This window comes from Haemorhous mexicanus, chromosome 29 (assembly GCF_027477595.1).
Source record: "Haemorhous mexicanus isolate bHaeMex1 chromosome 29, bHaeMex1.pri, whole genome shotgun sequence".
Lineage (NCBI taxonomy): Eukaryota > Metazoa > Chordata > Aves > Passeriformes > Fringillidae > Haemorhous > Haemorhous mexicanus.
Window position 1 is genome coordinate 3,201,124 of NC_082369.1, and position 24,825 is coordinate 3,225,948.

Here is a 24,825-nt window from a genome sequence, read left to right on the forward strand (position 1 = left end):
GGACAGTGATTTCAGTGCCAGCAGAGCCCTGCCCTGCTCTGGACAGTGATTTCAGTGCCCAGGAGAGCCCTGCCCTGCTGCTGGACAGTGATTTCAGTGCCCAGGAGATCCCTGCCCCACTGCTGGACAGTGATTTCAGTGCCAGGAGATCCCTGCCCTGCTCTGGACAGTGATTTCAGTGCCCAGGAGAGCCCTGCCCTGCTCTGGACAGTGATTTCAGTGCCCAGGAGAGCCCTGCCCTGCTGCTGGACAGTGATTTCAGTGCCCAGGAGATCCCTGCCCTGCTCTGGACAGAGATTTCAGTGCCCAGGAGATCCCTGCCCCACTGCTGGACAGTGATTTCAGTGCCAGGAGATCCCTGCCCTGCTCTGGACAGTGATTTCAGTGCCCAGGAGATCCCTGCCCCACTGCTGCTGACAGTGATTTCAGTGCCCAGGAGATCCCTGCCCTGCTCTGGACAGTGATTTCAGTGCCCAGGAGAGCCCTGCCCTGCTGCTGACAGTGATTTCATGCCCAGGAGAGCCCTGCCCTGCTGCTGACAGTGATTTCGGTGCCCAGGAGATCCCTGCCCTGCTCTGGACAGTGATTTCAGTGCCCAGGAGATCCCTGCCCTGCTGCTGGACAGTGATTTCAGTGCCCAGGAGATCCCTGCCCTGCTCTGGACAGTGATTTCAGTGCCCAGGAGAGCCCTGCCCTGCTGCTGACAGTGATTTCAGTGCCCAGGAGAGCCCTGCCCTGCTCTGGACAGTGATTTCAGTGCCCAGGAGATCCCTGCTCCACTGCTGGACAGTGATTTCAGTGCCCAGGAGATCCCTGCCCTGCTGCTGACAGTGATTTCAGTGCCCAGGAGATCCCTGCCCTGCTCTAGACAGTAATTTCAGTGCCCAGGAGATCCCTGCCCTGCTCTGGACAGTGATTTCAGTGCCAGCAGAGCCCTGCCCCGCTCTGGACATTGATTTCAGTGCCCAGGAGAGCCCTGCTCCACTGCTGGACAGTGATTTCAGTGCCCAGGAGATCCCTGCCCTGCTGCTGGACAGTGATTTCAGTGCCCAGGAGATCCCTGCCCTGCTGCTGACAGTGATTTCAGTGCCAGCAGAGCCCTGCCCTGCTCTGGACAGTGATTTCAGTGCCCAGGAGAGCCCTGCCCTGCTGCTGACAGTGATTTCAGTGCCCAGGAGATCCCTGCCCTGCTGCTGACAGTGATTTCCCAGTGATTTCAGTGCCAGCTGCCTCCCAGGGGCTTTGCCCCAGCACACGACCTCATTTGTCCAGCCGGCCCAGCCGTGCCAGCCCTCCTTAGATCAGCTCCTTCATTAAGCTCAGCACTTCAGTAAGGCTGGCCTGAGCCCCTCGGGGGGCTGGCACATAAATCACACCCTGATCACTGTCACTAGCTGCCAGTGCTGGACCTCTGATGGCAAAATCTCCTCCTAATCCCTCACCTGAGCTGTGCTGACACCAGTCAGGGCAGTCCCAGTCCCCTCTCCGAGCTCCTGGATAAAACAAAGGCTCTTTGCAGCCTTGAGCCACAGGGAGGACCCTGCTCCTGAGGGCTCAGCCCCATGGCAGCCTTCATCCATGGCAGGGGTGCCCAGCAAGGCCAGCTGCCCTCTGGAGAGGGAGCTCAGAGTCCTGGCTGCTCCCAGCCAACCTCTGCACCTCGGCAGGGTGATCCATCATTCCAGAGGCTTTAATCCCACTGGACTGCTGGACATGTGGGCAGAGGAGCAGACTGACAGGCCAGACTGATGGACAGCTGCCTGCTCCGAGGCCAGCAGGGACAGGCAGCTGTGGCTGGAGAGCAGCCTGGTCCCAGCAGGACTGCTCAGCTCTGCAGAGCCCAGCTCGGAGCTCTGCGGGGGCAGGGGGGAAAGGGGGCAGAGGTGGAGCCCCCAGTTTGCTGGAAACCCTGCTGGGAGTGGGAATTCCAGCCAGGAGCAGCATGGAGTGACAGCTTTCCCTCCCCCTCCCAGCTCTGCTCAGCATCAGTCCCGAGCTGAGAGCATTTTTTAAGATCTGTCTACAGCTGCTGCTTCACTGGAGATTTTATTGCCATCTCAATTATGATCACGAGAGCAGCGAGAGCAAAATGCCATGGCAGGGGTGAAACAGCTCCTGACATCCCAACCCATGGCAGGGGTGAAACAGCTCCTGACATCCCAGCCCATGGCAGGGGTGAAACAGCTCCTGACATCCCAGCCCATGGCAGGGGTGAAACAGCTCCTGACATCCCAGCCCATGGCAGGGGTGAAACAGCTCCTGACATCCCAACCCATGGCAGGGGTGAAACAGCTCCTGACATCCCAACCCAGCCCCGGCGCCAGGTGGGAGCGGGAACAAACCCCGGGATCATCCTGGAGAGGAGAGGGGAGAGGTAGATCCACCCCAGATCCCTCCTGGCCTCACTGCCAGATCCCAGAGATCAGCAGAGCCCGGGGGGGGCCCAGCTGTGCCACCCCTAAACCCCCCCGGGCTGGAGGGTGACACTGATGTGGCAGCAGTGACATTTGGAGCGAGACACGCTGGCGTCAGTCCCAGATCTGTGGCTGCAGGGCATCAGCTGGGGCACCAGGAGAGCAGCTCAGCTCCTTCCCATGTGCAGCCTCAGGAGGATCCCAAAAGCCAGAAATCTCCATGGGGGAAGGGAAGGGGGATGGTGGGGCTGTGTGGCTTCAGTCCCTGTCTGGCACCTGGACAGCAGAGCAGGGGCAAAGCCTCCAGAGCTCCTCTCTGAGCTGATGAACTCCCAAATCCCAGAACTCCATCCAAACCCCAAACCACTGCTGCACATGGATCCTGGCACGGCCACGGCTGACAGTCCAACAGTGACCAAGGCTGGGGTCCCACTCCTGCCTGCCACAACCCTGAGCAAGTGCCTGAGCTCAGCACCCCAAGGTTTCACACCACAGCTCTGTCTGAGCTTCCTCTGGCTCGTTCTGGGGTGCTGACAACAGGTTGGACATCTCCAGCTGCTGCACGGGACCAGCTGAGTGCTCCTGCTGCACGAGGAGCTGGGGACAAGGAGGGGGCTAATGCCACCAAGCAGGGGTGGCCACGAGGTCAAAATGAGCTGGATTTTGAGTGTCCCAGTGCACAACCCCCAGTCCCACTGGAGCCCAGGGAGTTCTCACCGTTCTGCAGGTCCAGGGCTGCTCCGACATGGGGATCTGCTGAGGCATTGGAGCCTGGGGATGTTCACATGGTGAAGTGTCCAGCACAGCCAGCCTCGGCTCCTCTGCACAGAGAGCACAAGGAGAGCACTGTCAGTCACCCTCCCCCGTGTCTGCCACAGAAATCCCAAATAAACTCCTCCAAAGGCCAGGGATGGGGCACCCAGGCACTTCCCAGAGAGGGGGAGCATCCTCAGAGCTGCTCCAGCCAGATGTGAGACCTGACCACTGCAGCTTGCCTGGTTTGAGCTGTAAATATAGAAATATTATATATTATTTAATACAAATTATTATATATTTATAATATTCTATAATATATTCACAATAGATTATATATAAAACAAGCATTATATTACATTACATTACATTATATTACATTATATTACATTACATTACATTATATTACATTATATTATATTATATTATATTATATTATATTATATTATATTATATTACATTACATTATATTATATTACATTATATTACATTACATTATATTACATTATATTATATTATATTACATTATATTATATTATATTATATTATATTATAATATAATATAATATAATATAATATAATATAATATAATATAATATAATATTATATTATATTATATTATATTATATTATATTATATTATATTATATTATATTATATTATATTATATTATATTATATTATATTATATTATTATCTGCATGTTATATATAATATTTATCTATATTGAATATACATTATGATAGAAAATATACATCACTATATAATATAAAATATAATAATATTGACTAATTTTTCAAAATATATAATATGTATATTTTAAAATATGTAAATATTATATATTTCTATTTCATATAAATATAAAATTTTATCACACTTGGTGCCCTGAAGGATCCTCTCCCCACCAGGGGAGTGTCCAAGCCCAGCCCTGCCAGGGTAGCTCCGGGTGGAGCAGGGAAAACACAGCAGCGCCCTTGGGGAATCAGGTGCAGGAGGGCACTGAACCCACCCAGGGGGGTCCCACTGCCCAAGAGGCCTCGAATCCGGGGAGGTTTCATCCAGAAGTGCCCCTGGCCGGACCCCCAGCCCCGTGTCCCCCCCCGGGGATTCTGGGGGTCCTGGGGGGTCGGGAGATGCTCCCAGCGCTGATGCAGCAGATGCTGAACGAATGATTCGCTGTGGTTTTACCGAATTGCTTTGAGCTCTCCGGACCAAGTTTAATTTGCCTCTTGCAAAGGAAGAGAGAATTTAAAGAGCTCCTTTTGTGTGGAAATCCTGCTTAACAGCCCTCAAATGTCCCCGGCGGTCCCGCTCAGCACACCCACGCTGCTGCTGCAGCTCAGCAGCTGCTCTGTGCCTGCTGCAGACCTCACTTGGCTCTGGAAGGCGGCGTCTGGGGGGGCAGCAGCAACCAGGGGGTTAATTCCTGCTGGGAGAGGCTTGGGGAGCCTTTGGCAAAGGAGCTTTCCACGGCAGGGGAATGAGGAGCAGGGCCTGGGGGCACAGGGATCACACCTCTGGGGGCACAGGGATCACACCTCTGGGGGCACAGGGATCACAGCCATGGGACACAGGGATCACACCTCTGGGGACACAGGGATCACACCCATGGGGCACAGGGATCACACCCCTGGGACACAGGGATCACAGCCATGGGACACAGGGATCACACCCATGGGGCACAGGGATCACACCCCTGGGACACAGGGATCACAGCCATGGGACACAGGGATCACACCTCTGGGGACACAGGGATCACACCCCTGGGACACAGGGATCACAGCCATGGGACACAGGGATCACACCTCTGGGGACACAGGGATCACACCTCTGGGGGCACAGGGATCACACCCATGGGACACAGGGATCACACCCATGGGACACAGGGATCACAACCCTGGCACAGGGATCACACCTCTGGGGGCACAGGGATCACACCTCTGGGACAGGGATCACACCCAGGGGACACAGGGATCACAGCCATGGGGCACAGGGATCACACCCCTGGCACAGGGATCACACCTCTGGGACACTGGGATCACACCCCTGGGACAGGGATCACACCCCTGGCACAGGGATCACACCTCTGGGGAACAGGGATCACACCCCTGAGGACACAGGGATCACACCTCTGGGACACAGGGATCACACCTCTGGGGACACAGGGATCACACCTCTGGGGGCACAGGGATCACACCCCTGGGACAGGGATCACAGCCATGGGACACAGGGATCACAGCCATGGGACACAGGGATCACACCCCTGGGGGCACAGGGATCACAGCCATGGGACACAGGGATCACACCCATGGGACACAGGGATCACACCCATGGGGCACAGGGATCACACCTCTGGCACAGGGATCACACCTCTGGGACACAGGGATAACACCCATGGGGCACAGGGATCACACCCATGGGACACAGGGATCACACCTCTGGGACACAGGGATCACAGCCATGGGACACAGGGATAACACCTCTGGCACAGGGGTCACACCCATGGGACACAGGGATCACACCCATGGGGCACAGGGATCACAGCCATGGGACACAGGGATCACACCTCTGGGGCACAGGGATCACACCCATGGGACAGGGATCACACCTCTGGGGGCACAGGGATCACACCCATGGGGCACAGGGATCACACTCATGGGGCACAGGGATCACAGCCCTGGCACAGGGATCACACCTCTGGGGGCACAGGGATCACACCCATGGGGCACAGGGATCACACTCATGGGGCACAGGGATCACACCCATGGGGGCACAGGGATCACACCTCTGGGACAGGGATCACACCCCTGGCACAGGGATCACACCCCTGGCACAGGGATCACACCTCTGGGACAGGGATCACACCCATGGGACACAGGGATCTCACCCATGGGGCACAGGGATTACAGCCATGGGACACAGGGATCACACCTCTGGGAACACAGGGATCACACCCCTGAGGACACAGGGATCACACCTCTGGGACAGGGATCACACCCCTGGCACAGGGATCACACCCCTGGGGACACAGGGATCACACCTCTGGGGACACAGGGATCACACCTCTGGGGGCACAGGGATCAAACCCAGGGGACACAGGGATCACACCCATGGGACACAGGGATCACACCTCTGGGGGCACAGGGATCAAACCCAGGGGACACAGGGATCACACCCATGCCACACCCCAGAGCCAGGAATGCCCAGGGGATGGAGCTCTCCATCCCCGTGTGCTCCTGTAAATCCCAGTGCAGTCCTGGCCCTGAGCAGCCTCTCCTGCTCTCCCTGAGAGGTTTCACTCCCAGCCCTGCCTGAGCATGGGGAATGTGGAATTTAAGCTCACTTAGAGACCACCTGAGTTTGGCTTGGCAGGTGAGTCCCTCACTCCCAGCCCTGGGAACGAGCTGATGGTCTTGGCATTTGTTTTTGGCAGCTCCTGGCTCACGTAGCAGCCTCTGTCTCAGGTTACCTCCGGGGGTTTTGTGTGCAAATACATTTTAATCCTTGTGAAACGGGACCCACCAGCACGTGGGTGAAGTGCCTAAACCTCCTTCAGTCCCACGTGGTGACACCAGCACAGCTCCCTGGCCCTCTGTATGTTTGTGCCACCAGGGCTGTTGTCACCTTCTGCTCCTGTGCTTTGTGTGTTTTTACTCAAAACTTGAATTTTTTATACTCTTTTCAGGGCTACTCAGTGAAGGAGCCAGGGGAGGATTCCCCTCTCCCTGGGTACCACATGGGACCTGCTTCTCCATCGAGGAGCTTCCAGTTCTGCACAGGGCATCCCCTTGAAAAAAGAAATTCATCAGCAAATCCCAAAGCCAAAGAGGACCCAGATGTCCTGAAATCAGCAGACATCCAGAGAACCAGACCAAGGTGCCCAAGCTGAGCTCTTCTAAGGCAGGAGCATCCCTTGGGATGTGCACAGCAACTGTTCCATGCATCACAGCAGATCTGGCTCATCTCAGACCTCTGCAGAAAGGGACCTGGGGGTCCTGGTCAGTCCCAAGTTGGATCTGAGTCACTGCTGTGTCCTGGCAGCCCAAAGGGCCACCCTGTCCTGGGGGGCACCAGGCCCAGGGAGGGATTGTCCCACTCTGCTCTGCCCTGGGGCAGCCTCACCTCCAGGGCTGGGGGCACTTTGGGCACCACAAGATCAGAAGGATCCAAAGCTGGTGGAGAGTGCCCAAAGGAGGGACACGGAGCTGGGGAAGGGGCTGAGGAGCAGCTGAGGGCACTTGGCTCCTTCAGCTGGAGCACAGCAGACTGAGGGGAGGCTCCTGGGGGGCTGCAGCTCCTCCCCAGGGGAGGCACAGGGCCAGGGGCTGAGCTCTGGGACAGGGACAGGAGGCCAGGAAGGGCTGGAGCTGGGCCAGGGCTTGGCATGGAGCTCAGGGCAAGGTTCTTCCCCCCGAGGGTGCTGGGCACTGCCCAGGCTCCCCAGGGAATGGTCCCAAGGCTGCCAGAGCTCCAGGAGCTCTCAGGGCTGCTCAGGGTGGGGGTGTTGGGGTGGCTGTGCAGGGACTGGGGCTGGGCTGATCATCCCTGAGGGATCCAGCTCAGGATCTTCTGGGATTTGACCATTCTGTGGATCCCAGGACACCTGAGAGTGCCCCAGATCTGGTCAGTGTCACACAGCCCGGGTATCCAGGAGCATTAAGCCAGAGACTTTTGCTCATTAGTGTAATTAATGTCAGGTTTCCCAGCCAGCTGAGCTTCCAGCTGACCTTTAGTTACTGAAATATCAACAACAAAAATGACACATTACCATGGGGAGGTGTCACAGGCTGCTCATTTGAAATCCTCTCTCAGTGACAGCCCCCCAAAGAGTTTCTTTCTGCAAAAGTAAATGGGAAAATTTGGAAAATGCTCAAGCAAGGAGGAAGAATTCAGTTCCACAGCAGCACAACAGGGACACAGCATCTCCCAACTTTGGGGGGCAGAGCCAGAAATGACCCCAGGGAGAGAAATGGAGGGAGAAATGAGGCAGAGCTGCTAAAAATGAAACAGAGGGGGAAAAAGAATCTGTTTCTTAGGAGTCTTGGGAAAGTCACTGAGGTGGAGAGAGCTGAGCCAGGACTGAGGCAGCAGGGACAGGTCCCCAGGCCATGGAGTGATCCCTGCACAGGGACAGGGACAGGGACAGGGACAGGGACAGGGACAGGGACAGGGACAGGGACAGCTCTGCCCAGCATGAACTCAGGGGCAGCCACAGCCTGAGCCAGAGAGACCCTCAGGGCATGGAAAGAAACCCCAAAATCCTGGCAGCTTTGTCTGATGCTGGATGAGCCTGACCCAACAGATCACAGCCCCATTTGTCACTGTGACAACAACAATCAGGACCTGGATTTCCAGAGGTTTCCAGATGTTGGTGCAGGCTGAGCAAGGCAGGGGAAGGCAGTGGGGCCAAACTGCTTTGCCACAAGGCTGGTGCTTGATGTAAAAGTGACCCTGGAGGTAAGAGGCAAGATCCTGAAATTTGTTTTCCCTCAGGAAATGATGCCTCAGGTTTGAGCTTTTCTATTTCTCAGACTCTGTGCTGCTTTAGTGGGTGGCTCTGGGCTTCACATCAGGGGATGGTGAGCTCTGTGCACAGAGCAGGGAGACAAAACAATTCCTGCTCTAGCTGGGGACCAAGGACAAATGATCCAAATCTCAGCCCAAGAGCACAAACCCCGTGGGCTGGAGAGAGAAAAACAAGCAGGGTGGGACTGGGTGGGCTGGGGCTGGAATGGGACAATGAACTGCAAGGTGCAAATGGAGCAGAACTTATAAAAGTGAGAGACCCTGTGCCCTGGTGTCCATTTTGGGACCATTTTGGTTCATTTTGGGTGACACCCTGGCTGGGCTCTTGTGCTGCCCAAGGTGGATCCACTGAGGCCTCCTAATAAATCCCTGCTTCATTCCTTAGCTCTGTCTAGTCTCTGTTCTAGGTCAGCCTTCACAAGGCATCAGAAGAGTTGAAGGAATCATTTCCAACCCCTTCTCAGTGGTGCAGCCAGAGGAGCAAACCATGAGGGTGTTTGATGCTTTTGGCCTCTTTTTCCAGAGGATCACCCGGGCTGACCTTCCCCCTGCTCAGGACAGCTGGACACCAACCCTTCAATATTGGCACAAAGAGCTAGTTTGTGTTTTTCCATTTAAATCTCATTTGAAGGAAAGTCCATCTGGTTCCCTCTGTGCTGCCAGAGGAAAAAAAGGGCTTTTCTTGGGTCAGTTTTCCACAGGGAGACCCAGGAGAGGCAGCCCAGGACTTGTGCCTGGTAGGGGGCTGGGGCAGGGCCCCTGTAACTGAGCACTAATTAGGGATGGAAAAGGAGCAGAACCCTGCAACTGCAAATGGAAGGTGGAGTGACATAAATGAGAGAGAAACTGTGACCTTTTCCCATAGGCAGGAATGTTAACCAAGTGTGACTAATGGAGTGGGGAGGAAATAATCCTGCCTTCATTAGTCCTTATTCCAGGGCCTGCTGAGGAGTGGGAGCCTTGGGCTGCTCCCAGGGAAGTGCAGTGGGTGATGCCAGCGTCCCTCCCAGCCGTGCCCAGTGCTCTGGAAGTCATTCCAGGGGTTATTGTGGAGGATGGACCCTCCAGCCCAGCCAGGGCTGCACCCAAGATGAACCAAAATGGTCACAAAAATGGACACCAGGTCACAGGGTCTCTCACTTTGATCAGTTCTGCTCCATTTGCACCTTGCAGTTCATTGTCCCATTCCAGCCCCAGCCCATCCAGTCCCATCCTTGTTTTTCTCTCTCCAGCCCACGGGGTTTGTGCTCTTGGGTCTGAGATTTGGATCATTTGTCCTTGGTCCCCAGCTGGAGCAGGAATTGTTTTGTCTCCCTGCTCTGTGCACAGAGCTCACCATCCCCTGATGTGAAGCCCAGACCCAAACACTAAAGCAGCACAGAGTCTGAAAAATAGAAAAGCTCAAACCTGAGGCATCATTTCCTGAGGGAAAACAAATCCTCTCCCCTAAGATGAGCTGTTCCACCACGGAGTGTGGCTGAGGGAGTTTGGATGCTCAGGGAGAGCCCCTTTAGCTCCCCTGCTCTGCAGACCTCTGCTGCTGCTGCCCTGTGAGGAGCACTGTGAGGACTGTGCTCAGGAGGCTTCAAAAGATGGAAAAAAGCCTTCCCAAGGCTGCCTGAATCCCCTCAGTCCCTGCTCCATCCCTGCTGGTGGCACCTGGCCCAGCAGCTCCTGTCACAGCCCTGGCTCCAGGTGCCCAGGGGAGCTGATCCCACGGAGCAGCCACCAGCACCCTCCTGGCCACCTCAGCCTAGAGATGAAGCCCCTCATCCCCCTGCACTGAAACAGCAGCCAAACTGAGAGGAAAAGCAGTCCAGGCCTGGGGGGAGCTTTCTGGAGATGCTGAGGATGGGAACTGAGTCAGGGATCAGGCACAGCCCCACTGCAGGTCCCCACGGCTGCTCCTGCTCCTCCTTTCCTCCTGTGCCTGCTGGGTGAAAGAGCCACCATGTGCCACACTCCCAGCTCTGAAACCAGCAGGGGCTGCATTGCAGGGACAGTCTGGGGTCACTGGGATGGGGCTGGCCCAGCCTCATCCCCAGTGGGTGCAGCTGTGGGGAGCTGTGAGCAGCACTGACAGCAAGGAGCCATGGAGCGCCCAGGTGTGCTGAGCAAGCACCCAAGGGACACACAGGTGCAATGCAGGGACATGAGGGGTGTAAAAAGTTGGGCTGAAGAACAAGAGGGGCAGATGCTCGCTGCCCTCTGAAGTGATGTGATTTTACTGTGTAGGGGTTGAACCCTTCTGAAACTGTCTGATGATACTCTGTGTATCGTGGCTGTCTCAACTGTGACACGTGCTGTGACACTGCAGCACCTCCCTGGCAGGAGCAGGACTGTCCCCAGCACCCAAAGTCCCCCCAGTTCCCACTCAACTCTCTGGGAACATCAGGGTCCTGTGCCATGCCAGGGGCAGAGCTTGGGCTCAAACACACCCAGAGAGGGACAATATTTCCTTTACATTTTTCCTCAATTCCCTTCCCACTGAATATTTTCTCTTCTCCATTCCAAGAACTTCCTTTATTTCTCCCTGTCTCCCTCTAGCAACGGTATCTGGGAGAAACAATGAATTTTTAATAGGAGGGGGCGGTGGGAAGAGGCAGACCCTGAGGCAAGAAGAGAAAACATTGATCTGTTAAATCACCCCCATCAGCAGGAAACCACATTTAAGGGAGAGAGAGCCACGTGAGGACCACACAGCAGGGTCGTGGTCCCCCTTTTCTCTGAGCCCAGTGGATGTTGGACAAGTCCCAGCCAGGGTGAGTCCTGCTCAGAGGAGCTCTCCACACCCCCCTGGCCATGGCTGATGGTGCAGGACCCCCAAGCAGCCCCCTGCACAGGGAGGAGAAGCAGGGCTATTCCTCTGCAGCACCACCCCTGGGAGGGTGGGCAGGCCCTGGCACAGGGTGCCCAGAGCAGCTGTGGCTGCCCCTGGATCCCTGGCAGTGCCCAGAGCCAGGCTGGACAGGGCTGGGAGCAGCCTAGGACAGTGGGAGGTGTCCCTGCCATGGCTGGATGGGCTTTAAGGTCCCTCCCACCCCAAACCATTGGGATTCCACAATCCCAAAGCTGAGGTGTACCCACCTCCTGCTCCCCACTCTGCCCTGCAGGGCCAGGGCTCATCCCCAGGGAGCTGAGGATGCCCAGCTCCCCTCCCTCAGTGCCTGGCCCTGGCTCCCCACAACAGCCTGAGCCTAAATATAGTCGCTGGTTCTCTTTTCTTGTAGACACAACCGGTGCTCTGAGTCAAAGTCCTTTCCCATGAACTCACTGTTGCTTAATAAAGCACAAACCCTCGGAGACCTTGATGCTGAGATCTGTCATTTTAATTCCCAGTAACACTTGTTCCTCTCCACTCCAGTGTGTGGCCGCTGCTATTTTGGTTGGCACATCGGGAGCTGAACAAGGAGCCCCGGCGCTCCAGATCTGAGCTGGGCAGAGCTGGGACAGCTTTGAAAACCAAACCCTCCTGATGGATGGGGCTGCAAGCCACAGCTGAGCTCGTGGTGGCATGAAAAATTCAGGGGGAGGAAGGCAGGGAAGCAGGGAAGAGCTGGGCTGAGGCAGAGGAGAGAGGAGGGCACACTCAGAGAGACGGATCCTGCCTCTGCTCCCGGGCTGCCCCAGCCTTGGGGTGCCCCTGTGGATGCCAAGGCACCACAGCAGCCTGGGGATCACAGCCCAGACCCTCTGGGCTTTGTTTTTAACCCATCCCTGGTAAAGCTGTTTCTGTTTGCCCAAATTCTCCATCCCAATCTTTGCTGTTTGGCTGTTCTGGGGTGAATTTGGTGCCCATTTTACGTGGGAAAGAGGGAATGGCAGCCCCTGCCTGGGTCTGGGGAGGGCTCTGCTCTCCCACCACCAGGGCCATTTCCCCACTTTGCCCCTCCTGAACAGGGACACCTCTGACACCCCACAGACCTGGGGCACCCGTGGGGGTCCAGCTCCAGCCCCAAACACCACGGCTCAAATGGGATCCGAAGGAGAACCCAGCACATTCCATTGCCAGTGGCTGAGCAGGCTCTGGCCCAGCCTGTCCCACTCCTGCATCCCTGCTCCCACAACCCCTGAGCCAAACCTCGTGGAAGCAGCTGCTTTGCGTTTCAAGGTAAACCCTACAAAAACTTCACAAAGAGGTTTGTCAGCTGAGGGTGCCCACAGCCCATTCTGTTTCCTTCCACAGCCACTGTGGCTCTCGGCAGCGTTTCCAAGTGCTCTCGTGGGATTTATTGCTTTTCATCTCTTACATCTCTGTTCTGATCATTTCTGCCCTCACCTGTTTGTTCTGGGCTTTTCCAGCACTCCCAGAGCATCCCCTTGGGCTCAGGCAGCACCTCCCACCCTCCCTGCAGCCCCATGGTCCGGAGACACCCTGCAGGATGCTCCCTGATGCTCCCTCTGCCTGCTCAGACAACCCCATCACTGCTCCACAGCCCCCACAGGCAGCAGCAGTTTGGCAGCTGAGGGTCTGTGCCAAAGCCAGGCTCCACCCCACAACCCCTGCAGCCAGGGAAACTGAGGCACAGCATGCACACAGAGAGGTTTTGGAGCCTCGTGGTGAATCAGTGCCACTGGGGACAAACCCAGGGATGGCCTCACTTGGCTCCCACTTCCCTTCCCTCAGAGCTGTGCCTTTGGGGACGTGGGGAGATGTTGCTGGTGCCAGGAGTCCCACCCGGGCTGCCCACACGCACCGGCGGCAGGGAATCGCCGCTGCCCACGCCCAGCACACCCAGCCACGTGCTTCACATTCCCAGCAGCATTCCCAGGGCTTCCAACACCCCTCTGCCTCTTCCACATCCCCATCCCGGGGATGGGAACGCAGCAGCGACGCGGCTCCGAGCTGCCAGAGCAGCCCAACTCCTCCTGCCTTATGGCAGCTCCTGATCCTCACGGAGAGAAGAGGAGCCACCTGCTCTCTGGTGGGATGCTGGGGGGGGGGGGGAACAGGAGTGATCTGAGAGCCAGGAGTTGGGAAAAATCCATCCCAAACACGTGGATTGAGAACCTTTAAATGCTGAGTGCAGCCGGCGCCGAGTCCTTCTGTGCCGCCGGGCTGGGAGTCCAGGGTTTAATTCAGGCCCAGGAGGGAAGAGCAGGGATTAGGTTTGGGCCTTGGAGCCAGGGATGAGTTCTCTGGTGAGGCAGGATTAGCACAGCTAATAAAAGCAGACATTCCTGAGCTCTAAACACCATGAAATAGGAAAAAAGCCCCTGGCCCTGCTATCTTCAGCCAGGGATCAGCAAAAGCGCATCCCCCAGAAAGGCTGAGCCTGGCAGGAAAGGCTGAGCCTGGGATATGTCCCAGCTCTGCCCAGCACAGCCTCAGCCGATGCCCTGGATGGGTGAAACACAGCCCAGCCCCTGTTCCTCCTGCCCTCCTGCTCCCTCCTCCAACAGGGCAGGATAAAAGCAAAATCTACTGATTTTTAAGCCAGTTCTTTCCTGAAGCTGCTTTGCCTCCTGCTCCCTGCTCTCGGGATGCTCCTCCAGCTGTTTTGCAGGATGGCCATCGGAAAGCATCTTCCCCCCAAGATCAGCCCACAACCCAAGCACTTCGGGAAAGGCTGCAGACACCTGAGTGGGGTTTTTGCAATGTGAAAACCATAAGAAATCTTGGGTGGACTAAAAATCACCTCTTCAAACTGCTCTGGCCACAACCCATCCAGCTCCACCTGTCCTCCAGCAGCCAGAGGCAGCAGATCCTCTGCCTCCCCTCCGTGACTGCCACAGAACCATTGGTGATAAAAACATCAGTGCAAAATTAAACCAGATCAGCCCCAGGCTGCCCAGCTGGCAGCTCTCCTACTCATCTTCAATTATTCTCCCATTTAAAGGACGTGCACCACGTTCTGTGCCATGCCCCAGGGTGCTGGGATTTTATCCCATCTCCATCCTAAAAGGGGTGACGGAGTTTTGGGGTGCAGAGCAACCCCAAGGGCCCTGCACTTCCCAAAGGGTTATTGCAGGGTTCAACGCCTGCATTTGGGATTTTAACCCACACAGGACCACATCACTGCTGGGCAGCTCTGCTCTTGGAAGGTTTTTTGGTTTTAATGCCTCGTGTTTTGATGGAGAGAACTGTAGGAACTTTCCCTGCCTGGATGAGGCTTTTCCCATGGTGCCACCCCTGCACTGGGGCTGGCATTGGGTTTTGGGGTCTCCATCCTGCAAGCTGCACATCCCCAGACAGGGTGAGAGTGCATGAGAGACCATCCACAAAACCAAGCAGCAGCCAGGAGCTCTGCTAGGCCCAGGCTGGTGTCCCCAGGCCACCAAACATCCCCAATCCTGGTCACTTCCCTCTCCCTCTACCCTGGCTCCGGTGCTCCTCACTCCCCAGGGCTGGGTTTGTGCTCTGGGTGCTGCCAGGCTGCAGAGCCCGGCACGGCTCCACTCTCCATCTATTTCACAGGCACTCTGCCTTCTCCTGCCATCCTCTGCCTTCCCGGTTGCTCTTTTCTCCTTCCCAAAAACCTCATCTGAGGGTAGGAACAGAAAAAGCAGCAGCTCCTCTGCAACCGCTGCCTGTGCGACCGCCGCGGGAATTGGAGCACCTTTTGTCAGGTTTGAGCTCAAATCCACTTTGCAAGTAGATTAAGGAACTGGCACAAAAGTACTCTGGATGGAGAGTGGGAAGAGGCAAAGGCTGCTATTCCAGCACGGCAAGAGGAGCCAGGAATGCTGCGCTTGCTGCCTGCTCCATTTCCCCGAGAAACACAACCCGGTAACATCCGCGGCTAAACCAACCCTCGGAATTTTCGACAGGAGAATCCGCCTAAAATCCGGGATGCTCGGGGAAGAGGCAGGAAGGGCCCTGGGGTGGCGAGGAGTGAGGACCTGCAGCGCCCGGGGGGAAACAGCAGCGAGAGGAGATGGGAAAAGCTTTCCCGACGCCCGGCGATGCCCGGACCCGCTCGGCTGTGCCGGGAAAGGGGCTGCGAGCGGCGGCGCCAGCCCAAACCGGGGGGGGGACTGCGGGTACCGGACCCCCGGGAGCGCCGGGGGATGGAGCGGAGCAGGGGCGGGCTGGACCCGGCGCCGAGGCGGCACCACCGCCACCCCCGGTGCGACCCTGCCCGGGGGCACCGGCGCCGCCCGCCCTGCCGAGCCCCCTCCCCGGGCACGGCGGGGGCTGCGGAGGGGCCTGGCGGCCGCGGGCGGTGGGCACAGCCGGGCAGCCGGGGGAAGGGATGGAGGGAGGGATGGAGGGAGGCTGCGTGTCCCCAGGGGCGGCGGGGGCTCGGCGGCCGCCCCCCGGCGCCACGTGTGCGGCTCGGCACGACCCTCCCCGGCCCCGGGACCCCGCACTCACCGCTCGGCTGCCGCTGCGGGGCTGCCCATGGTGCGGCGGCGGCGCGGGCAGAGCCGCAGCCCCGGGGGCGGCGCGGCGGCGGCTCCGGACGGACCCCGGCCCGGCCCCGGCCCGTCCCCGGGGGCGGCGCGGCGGCGGCAGCGCCTCTCCAGCCGCGTCGGGCCGTGCGCGGAGCCGCCCCCCGCGCCCCCCGCCCGGCCGGGGGAGGGACGGGGCCGGGGGCGATGCGCGGCCCCGGGCGGAGAACGGGCACAGCCCCGGAGGAAGGCAGGGAAGGGCACGGGGGTCTCCTCCCCGCGCAGCCGTGAGCAAAGGGGAGCTGTTCCCCCGGGAGCCTGGGATGTCCAAGGCTCGGAGTGCCCTTGCTGAGGTCCCCGACCCCATGCCAGCGCCGTGGGGTGCCCCCGACCACCCTGCCTGGGGTACACAACGTCATGCCAGCGTCGTGGGGTACCCCCGACCACCGTGCCTGGGCTCCCCCAGCCCCACTCTGCGCACCTGGGTACCCCCACACCGCCCTGCCTGGGCTTCTTCCATGCCAGCACCCACAGGTACCCACCTGCCACCCTGCCTGGGGTCCCTCAGCCCCCGAGCAGCACCCCCAGATACCCTCCCACCCCATCCCCATGACAGGCTGCTTGCCTCCTCCTGCCTGCCCCAGGACAGGGTCTGGGGGCCACCTCACCCTGAGCTGCCCTCTGCACTGGAGGTGGAGGTGGTTGTGGGCGAACACAGCCATTTCCCCTCCATCCCATGGGAAGTTGGGGCAATCAGGGCACAAACAGATCCGTGACCCCAGGAATGAGTGCAGCCCCCAGCCTGAGCAGGGCTCCTGTGTTTGTGCCCCCACACTGGGCTCCACTGTCCCTGGCAGCAGTGCCAGGAGATGCCAGCTCACGGGACAATGACCTGGAGCCCCCCAGCATCATCCCCACCCCCCATGGGGACAGCACTCACCATTGCTATTCCTCCTTGGAGTTCTCCTCTTGCTCCTCTTGCTCGTGCCGAAGCCTCCTGAGCTGTGGTGATTTGGTTAATTGGGCTTTGAGGATGGCAGAGGCCAATTCCCTCCTTGGCTCTGACTTGCAGGGTGGAATTGTTGCTCCTCTCCACTCATCACTGGTCAGTCCAGGCCAGCCTTAGCCTTGCTGGTCCCTGGCCTCAGTGGGCAGCTGATGCAGAGTGTCCTGTGCCCTTGATGTGCTGTGTGCCAGCTGACCAAGCACCACCTGAGCCATTGGTGACATTTGCTGCGTCTGACAGCGCTTTTCAAGCAGGACTTGGCAGCATCTTCTTCACTTTACAGCTGAGGAAACTGAGGGCAGAGCTCAGGGGGAAGGAACGGGGCTCAGCACTGAGCACCAGCTGGGTCCAACGCTGTGGTTTCACCTGGACTGGCTCTCTTTGTGCAGGATTTTGTCAGGAGAAATGCCAACAGCTCTCCCAGCCTTGTCGGTTCCACTCCCAATCCCATCCCTTGCTGCAGCCCAGCGCTTCTGCTGATGGAGGTTCCTGGTGCCTCCTGCTGCTTGCTTGCTCCGGGATGTGGATTTATAATTTCATTGCAGGCACACGCAGCTCGGGCTTTCCCATTTGAGCTTCATCCCCAGCCTCAGCCCTGGATCTGCAGTTAAAACCAGGAGATTTATGTGGCTGGGAAGGAATTTCATTGCTGTTTTAAACAATATCAACTTATCTCCTTAGGAAAAGATGAAAAATCCAGGCATGAAAATTGCGGCCGGTTTAGTTGGGGATGGATTTTTATGAGGCTGGCGTGGGGGGGAGGGTGTGCCAGAGCAATCCCTGTCTCATTTCCATTCCCCAGGATGAAAAGGTGATTCTGGCTAATTTGAACACAGTCATTAAGCTGCTGTATCAAAAGCACAGAGTCAATTAAGCAGCGTCCCCCCCGCCCTGGCCCCGCAGGCTGCGCTGTTTTAATCAAGGATGGGGGGAATTGCTGCTGCTTCCACACAGCTCCCCATCCCGGTGCTGGGAGCTGATTTTGCCTGGTGGAAGATGCTGTCCTGCCTGCTGGCCTGGGTTAGAGGTGATTTTGGGGGAGCAGACAGTTGACAAATGTGATGGGGGAGCTGGAGGAGCCCCAGGTTGGAGGGGGCTGATTTGTCCTTGTTCCTTCCCCGAGCACCTCACCAGAAAATCAAGTTATTTCTGTCTTACCATGCCCCCTTCATGGCATTATTTTATTTTATTTTGGGGAAAACCAAGGCAGGTTGTGGTTCAAGCCTGGGCCGTGGGTTTTGGCTCAGCCCTGCTCCCCCTGTGGGCTCTCTGTCCCACCCATTAACTCCAGTGCCCTTCTGGCATCATTTTGGGCTCCAGGGAAGGAACAGGACAAAGCTGTGGAGGAAAAGCACCAGGCTGAGGTGACCAGTTCTGCTTTCCCAAGCCAGAGTCTGGCACTGGACATTGGAGACTCCCATGGGGCCCTTGGTCTCATGCTCCAATTAATTCAAATTGGCTTCAATATGAGCATAAATCCAAAGGGATCTTAGGCCAGGAGCCAGGGACAGGTTGGGGAGGAGGTCCCTGCCAGGGGCTGTGGCATTTGGGGTGCTGAGATGGGACCCAGACCCCTCCTTAGGGAGCTTTGCCCCCACATGTCACCTCTGTCCCAAGAGCCTGGCTCTAAACAAAACCAGCACCCCCACAAGTGAGGATGGGGACCCATAAACCACCAAAAACCTCCAAAATCTTGCTGAGCATCAGGACTGGGATGATTGGGGCCACCTGGGAACACAAATATCATGGAATCATGTAATCAACACAGTGGGAAGAGATCTTCAAGACCAGCCAGTCCAACTGTGCCCCAGTTTGGGGGGACACACAGAAGTGGCAGGACCCTGAGGCTGCCCGTGCTCCAGGGAGAGTCCCTGCCTTTGGAGATGCTGTTCCAAGTGAGCCAACTCTTGGGAGTGTCTTGACAAGTTTTGCTGCTTTCTGGGGCATTTTCACACAGACTCAGCAAAATGATTTAGGGGGAGAAAAAAAAAAAAGAAGTGTGAGAGAAATAAAAAAATCACAGCTGCTCTGGCACACGCTCAAAATCTCATAGAGTTTTTGACTGAAACGTGCCAAGGGGAAAAAATTAATTCCAACAAAGTGAGAAGTCAAGTCCCTTTTGCCCCCAGTTTGCCCTCTGTGGTGAAGTGAGGGATCTTTCCCTGCTGCTCCAGAGCCTCTCCCTGCCTGCAGGGTCCCTGCCAGCCCCTCCTGCCATGGCCACGCTGGTCCCCTGCCAGCCTGAATGCAGCACTCCAGCGCTGCCAGCTCCAGGGACAGCCCGGGAGGTTTTTGTCCCCATTCAGGCTGCAGCAGTGGGAGCCACGTGATGAGAGCAGGCTCCTGGTGCCCATTAACTCTGCCTAATGGGAACCTCGATGGGCTCCTCGAAGGAGCCAGCTGGATGCTCCCACTCCACGTGGTCCTACAGAATTTGGGTTTTGGGGAGCTGGGCTGATGCCACGAGGGTGTGAGGGAGCTAGTCCTGGCTTGACAGCCCGGAGCCCCCAGCCCCAAATGCCCCTGAGCAGAGCCAGCCACACCACAGGGACTGGGGACAGCACTGTCCCCAGGATTCAGCCCCTAGGGCTGAGCTGGGGGTTCATTCTGTGCTGGCCAGAGGCTTTGCAGTGCCCCAGACATCACTGGAGGGTGACACTGCACAGCTGGAGGGCACCGTGGCCCAGGGACACCACCCTGTGTTGTCCCCTCCATCCAGCCTGGAGCCACCCTCTCCCAGAGCCCTGCTGAGGTGGGACCAGGAGATCCCATGGGCTCACTCTGACCTGGTCCCCCATCACACCCAAAACCACAGCTTCTCCTCAGGTGTGCACTCTGGCAGGACTCAGGCATGGCAAGCTGGGGGCACAGCCCCTCTGTGGGGTTGGGGGGCACAGGGAAGGGGGGCTGCCACACCACGAGTGACATCTGTGACCTGCTGTGCATGGAGCTGGGGTGGTTCCCTTGCAAACCCTCTTGCTCCCTCTCCAAACCCTTTTGTTCCCCCTCCAAAGCCCAGTCTCTGCCCTGACCCCCCAATATCTCCATGTCTGCCCTTCAGGTCTGTTCATTCTGAGCAGGAACCCCTGAGGGGGGACAGTCCCACCTCGTGTTCCCTGCCAGAGCCCCGGGTGGGTGGCCCTGCTCTGCACACACAGCCTGAGCCCGTGACTGAGCCCAGTTACCTTTAATAAATATTTGGTAATAACAATGGAAGTTTCTTTGGCCAGGAACCTGCTGTTCTGAGCGGTGCCAGGCAGAAGCACCATCAGGTGAAGGGTTTTCATCCAAGCAGGAGGGAAAGGGACCTTCCCCCTCTCTCACTTCCTGGGCTTCAAGTGACAGCAGTGCTGGGATCCTCACCCGCCCTTCCTCCCCCTGCAACCCCTAAGTGAGCCCTCATCTCTGGGTCCAGGTGTCCCCTCTGGCACTGAAGCCACCCCAAGGTGACAAATTCCACCAAAGGAGCATTTCCTCCCTTTTTAAAGAGCCAGTTTTGCATCCAGCCCCAGCCAGCTTCAGCAGGAGGGGCAGGCTCAGCAGCCCTTAAACCTGGCCTAACACTTCCCTGCTCAGAGAAGGATCAAGCAAATTATCTCCCAGCACAGGCTGCACTTCTGCTGCACAAATTAGGCCACCCCAGATCCCATTTGCAAGGCCATTCCTTCTTTGCTGGGGATCAGGGGGGCTTGCACAGCACCCAGACCCCTCCTCTCTCTGTGGCATGGCACTGCCAGACATGGAGCTCGTGTCACCCTCCAGGGCTGCCCAGCCCTGCAGAGCCCATGGCCAAGGGATGATTGGCCAAAAATGAAAGATATTGAGGCACTAGAGTGTCCAAAGGAGGGCAAGGAAGATGAGGAAGGGCTTGAGGGGAAGCCATGTGAGAAGTGGCTGAGGGCACTTGGCTCCTTCAGCTGGAGCACAGGAGACTGAGGGGAGGCTCCTGGGGGCTGCAGCTCCTCCCCAGGGGAGGCACAGGGCCAGGGGCTGAGCTCTGGGACAGGGACAGGAGGCCAGGAAGGGCTGGAGCTGGGCCAGGGCTTGGCATGGAGCTCAGGGCAAGGTTCTTCCCCCCGAGGGTGCTGGGCACTGCCCAGGCTCCCCAGGGAATGGTCCCAAGGCTGCCAGAGCTCCAGGAGCTCTCAGGGCTGCTCAGGCTGGGGGTGTTGGGGTGGCTGTGCAGGGACAGGGGCTGGGCTGATCATCCCTGAGGGTCCCTTCCAGCTCAGGATATTCCAGGATTCTGTGATTGTCCTGCCCATCCACACCAGGATGGCCCCACAGCTGTGCCAAGCACACCCCAGCCCTGATAAAAGTAAGATAACAATAAGTGGACAAGAAGGGAAAGTGTTGGGGGTAAAATCTGAGGTGATCATCTCTAGAGGGCACCCCACAGCCCAGCCACCTGCTCCCCAACGCCCCTGAGCTCAGGCAGCCTGGGGCAGCTGCATTTGGAGCCTGAAATGTTCTGCTCCCCACTGCTTTGGGTAGAGCAGGGGTCCCAGCATGAGGCTTTCCCATGACAGGGACTCCCCCAGCCCCAATTCTGTCACTGCACTGTCCCAGGGCTGCTCCCAGGCCAGTTGGGGCCCTTGGGGACACAGGTGGCTCTGCCATCCTGCCTGGCTGGGCAGGGCTGGGCAGCAGCAGCAAACCCTGGTGTGGAGCCAAGGATCACAGTGGGGAGGAGGAACCAGGGCTGGCAGCTGCTCCTGGGTCAGTGGATCCTGGTACCTGCAGCACCTTCCTGGATTAGCAGAGCAAACCAAAACCACACAGCTGCCAGGATGGGACAATGAGCTGGGCAATGCTGGCCCCACTGGTCGAGGGATTAAATCATCAGCTGTGGGGAATAAATCCCAGGATATCCTGAGCTGGAAGGGGCCCTCAGGGATGATCAGTGCAGCCCCTGTCCCTGCACAGCCACCTCAACACCCCCACCCTGAGCAGCCCTGGGACAGTGCAGTGACAGGGTTGGGACTGGGGGAGTCCCTGGCATGGGAAAGCCTCATGCTGGGACCCCTGCTCTACCCAAAGCAGTGGGGAGCAGAACATTTCAGGCTCCAAATGCAGCTGCCCCAGGCTGCCTGAGCTCAGGGGCGTTGGGGAGCAGGTGGCTGGGCTGTGGGGTGCCCTCTAGAGATGATCACCTCAGATTTTGCCCCCAACACTTTCCCTTCTTGTCCACTTATTGTTATTTTTATCAGGGCTGGGGTGTGCTTGGCACAGCTGTGGGGCCATCCTGGTGTGGATGGGCAGGACAGTCACAGAATCCCAGAATATCCTGAGCTGGAAGGGACCCTCAGGGATGATCAGCCCAGCCCCTGTCCCTGCACAGCCACCCCAACACCCCCAGCCTGAGCAGCCCTGAGAGCTCCTGGAGCTCTGGCAGCCTTGGGACCATTCCCTGGGGAGCCTGGGCAGTGCCCAGCACCCTCGGGGGGAAGAACCTTGCCCTGAGCTCCATGCCAAGCCCTGGCCCAGCTCCAGCCCTTCCTGGCCTCCTGTCCCTGTCCCCGAGCTCAGCCCCTGGCCCTGTGCCTCCCCTGGGGAGGAGCTGCAGCCCCCAGGAGTCTCCCCTCAGTCTCCTCCAGCCGCACAGATGAGAACCAGGCGTTTTCATCCGGCAATTCCTGTTTCAGCAGGTCCCAGGTCGCCTCCCGATCCCCGAACCAGCTCAGGGATGGATCCATTGCTGCCGTTCCCGGTGGGCTCCCAGCGCTCCCCCACCCTCGGGGAGCCGGGGGCGGCCACTCCGCCGCCTCCCCGCGGGGAAATTGCTCCTGATGGGATCCAGCCCACGCTCCTGAGCCGCAGCGTGCGCAAGGAACGCGCTGCCACCCCCGTCTCCCTCGCCCTCCCTCCTGCCTTTATCTGCGAGTGGCATCGAATCCCTCCGGCAGCTCCCAGCTCCTTTTCAAATACCATTAGAGCGATTAGAATTCCGGGCGCTGCGGTGCCACGGACGGCAAACACGGCATTTTTTTCACCTTCCAGATGGAAATGTCCCCGTGTCCCCGTGTCCCTGTGTCACCGCCACCCGCAGACAGAGCACGTTCTAATCCCCTTCGTTCATCAGCTTGGCCTCATCAGCTCCCAGGGATGCTGCTCAGGGATGGGGCCATCGTGGAATGGTCGGGGTTCTTTGTCCCCAGGGAATCTGAACTGGAGTGCACCTGAAAACCCCCAGATCCGTGCCTGTGCCTGGCCATGTTCTCACCCAGGGATGGCTCAGGAATGGCTGGACTCAGGGCAGGAGGGACCTCACCGGGGCCACCAGGCAGGGACATCCCCCCCAGCCTCTCCTGGTGGCTCCTTCCCAGCTGGCAGTGTGTCTGACCCACCAGTCACCCCTCGGGGTGTTGTTTTGGGAAAAAAAGCTGCCACTTGGTGTGCGTGGCTCAGTGCAATCCCAGGCACCTCCAGGATTGTCCACTTGTTGGGAAGGAAGGGATCCACAGCACCAACCTGGAGAAGAGCACCTGCACCCCAGTGTGACCTCCCAGCAGGAGCTGCCCAGCCCCTTACCTGTGCCCAGGTGAGCTGGCAGGTGACAATGGTGACAATACACTGTCCCTTTGCCTGCTGGAGGCTCTCAAGGTTTCCCCTTCCTCTGCTGTGCCCTCTGTTTTGAGGGATGTGCCCTTCCCAGTCCCTTTCCTGCTTCAGGGCCATGCTGAAGCAAGGAGGTGCCAATCCCCAAAATTCTGCTTCTTCCCTGTCCTCACATGGATCATGTCCAGAATATGAACTCAAACAGCAAAACTCCCCCTGTCCCCATCTTTTCCTGCCCTCCCCAGTCCAGCACAAGGGGTCCTGGGTTTTTGTTTTGCTGCCTACTCTTGCTCCACATCCCTGGAGTGGGATGGGAGCTGTTAGGTTGAAAGACAAATTATGCTGGGATGCAGTGATGGCAGAGCTGATTCATCAGCTGGGGGGGTCTACAAGGTCTAATTTGGGAGGGAGGATCTCTGACGAATCCTTCAGTAACCAGGAAGACTTGGGAAACTTCTCCTGGCTGAACACATCATTAATTTCCCTCCCCACCCAAGAGCTCGGATGGGGAGGCTGCCACGGGTAAGGAAAAAGTTTTAATCAGGAAATGTGTTTGCAGGAAACAGCTTCAGATTTGCTGGGTCATCATTAATCGTTGGACTCTGATCTCACAGATCTTTTCCAGCCTCAGTGGTTCCATGGTTCCAAAGCCTCCAGGCCAACACCAGGATGAAGATGATGGTTTCTCCTGTAGGGAATCCAGTTGTCTCCAGATACCCAGAGTCTCTTCTGAAGCTCCACAGTGCTGGATGTGTTTTGCTTGCCAGAAGAACCCTCATTCCTTGTGCCCTCTGTGGGGACCATTGCAGGTTCTGCAATGCTCTGGCTGCCCTGATGCTGAGTGAGATTGGATGTGGCTGGACATGGCTCTGGAGCATGAAGGAATTTCTCCAGCTTGATGCTGTGGGAATTGGCTCAGGCTGGCAATTCCAGCCCCTCTGGCAGCCTTGGGGCTGCAGGACACACTCAGGGCTGGGCTCTGGGCACTCCTGGCTGTTCCCACATCCCCATCTGGGGCTCTGGGGTGGGGGGACTGTCATGGAATGGGGCTGCAGGAGGATTTTGGGGAGCTGTCAGCACTGGAGGTGAGAACAGGCCTGGCACCCAGCCAGCATTATTAGTGTCTCACTTCCACAGGCAACAAATCCGCCCACATCCTCCATGGAAGGAAAAACTGTTTGGAAACAAGAGCTGTACCTGGCACAGGGATCCAGAGATGCTATCCTGGTGCATCT

General features: G+C 57.6%; 1 protein-coding gene across 1 annotated transcript in view; it reads right to left on the reverse strand.

Annotated features, from left to right (window-relative positions):
• LINGO3 (leucine rich repeat and Ig domain containing 3) overlaps window positions 1-16,103 on the reverse strand; it is a 29,843-nt gene extending 13,740 nt beyond the window's left edge. Inside the window, exons 1-2 of the mRNA XM_059870035.1 lie at window positions 16,010-16,103; window positions 3,132-3,235 (exon numbers count right to left, since the gene is read on the reverse strand). The gene's annotated coding sequence lies outside the window, so the exon portion shown is untranslated. The remainder of the gene's footprint in view (window positions 1-3,131; window positions 3,236-16,009) is intronic.
• Window positions 16,104-24,825: the final 8,722 nt, after the last annotated feature.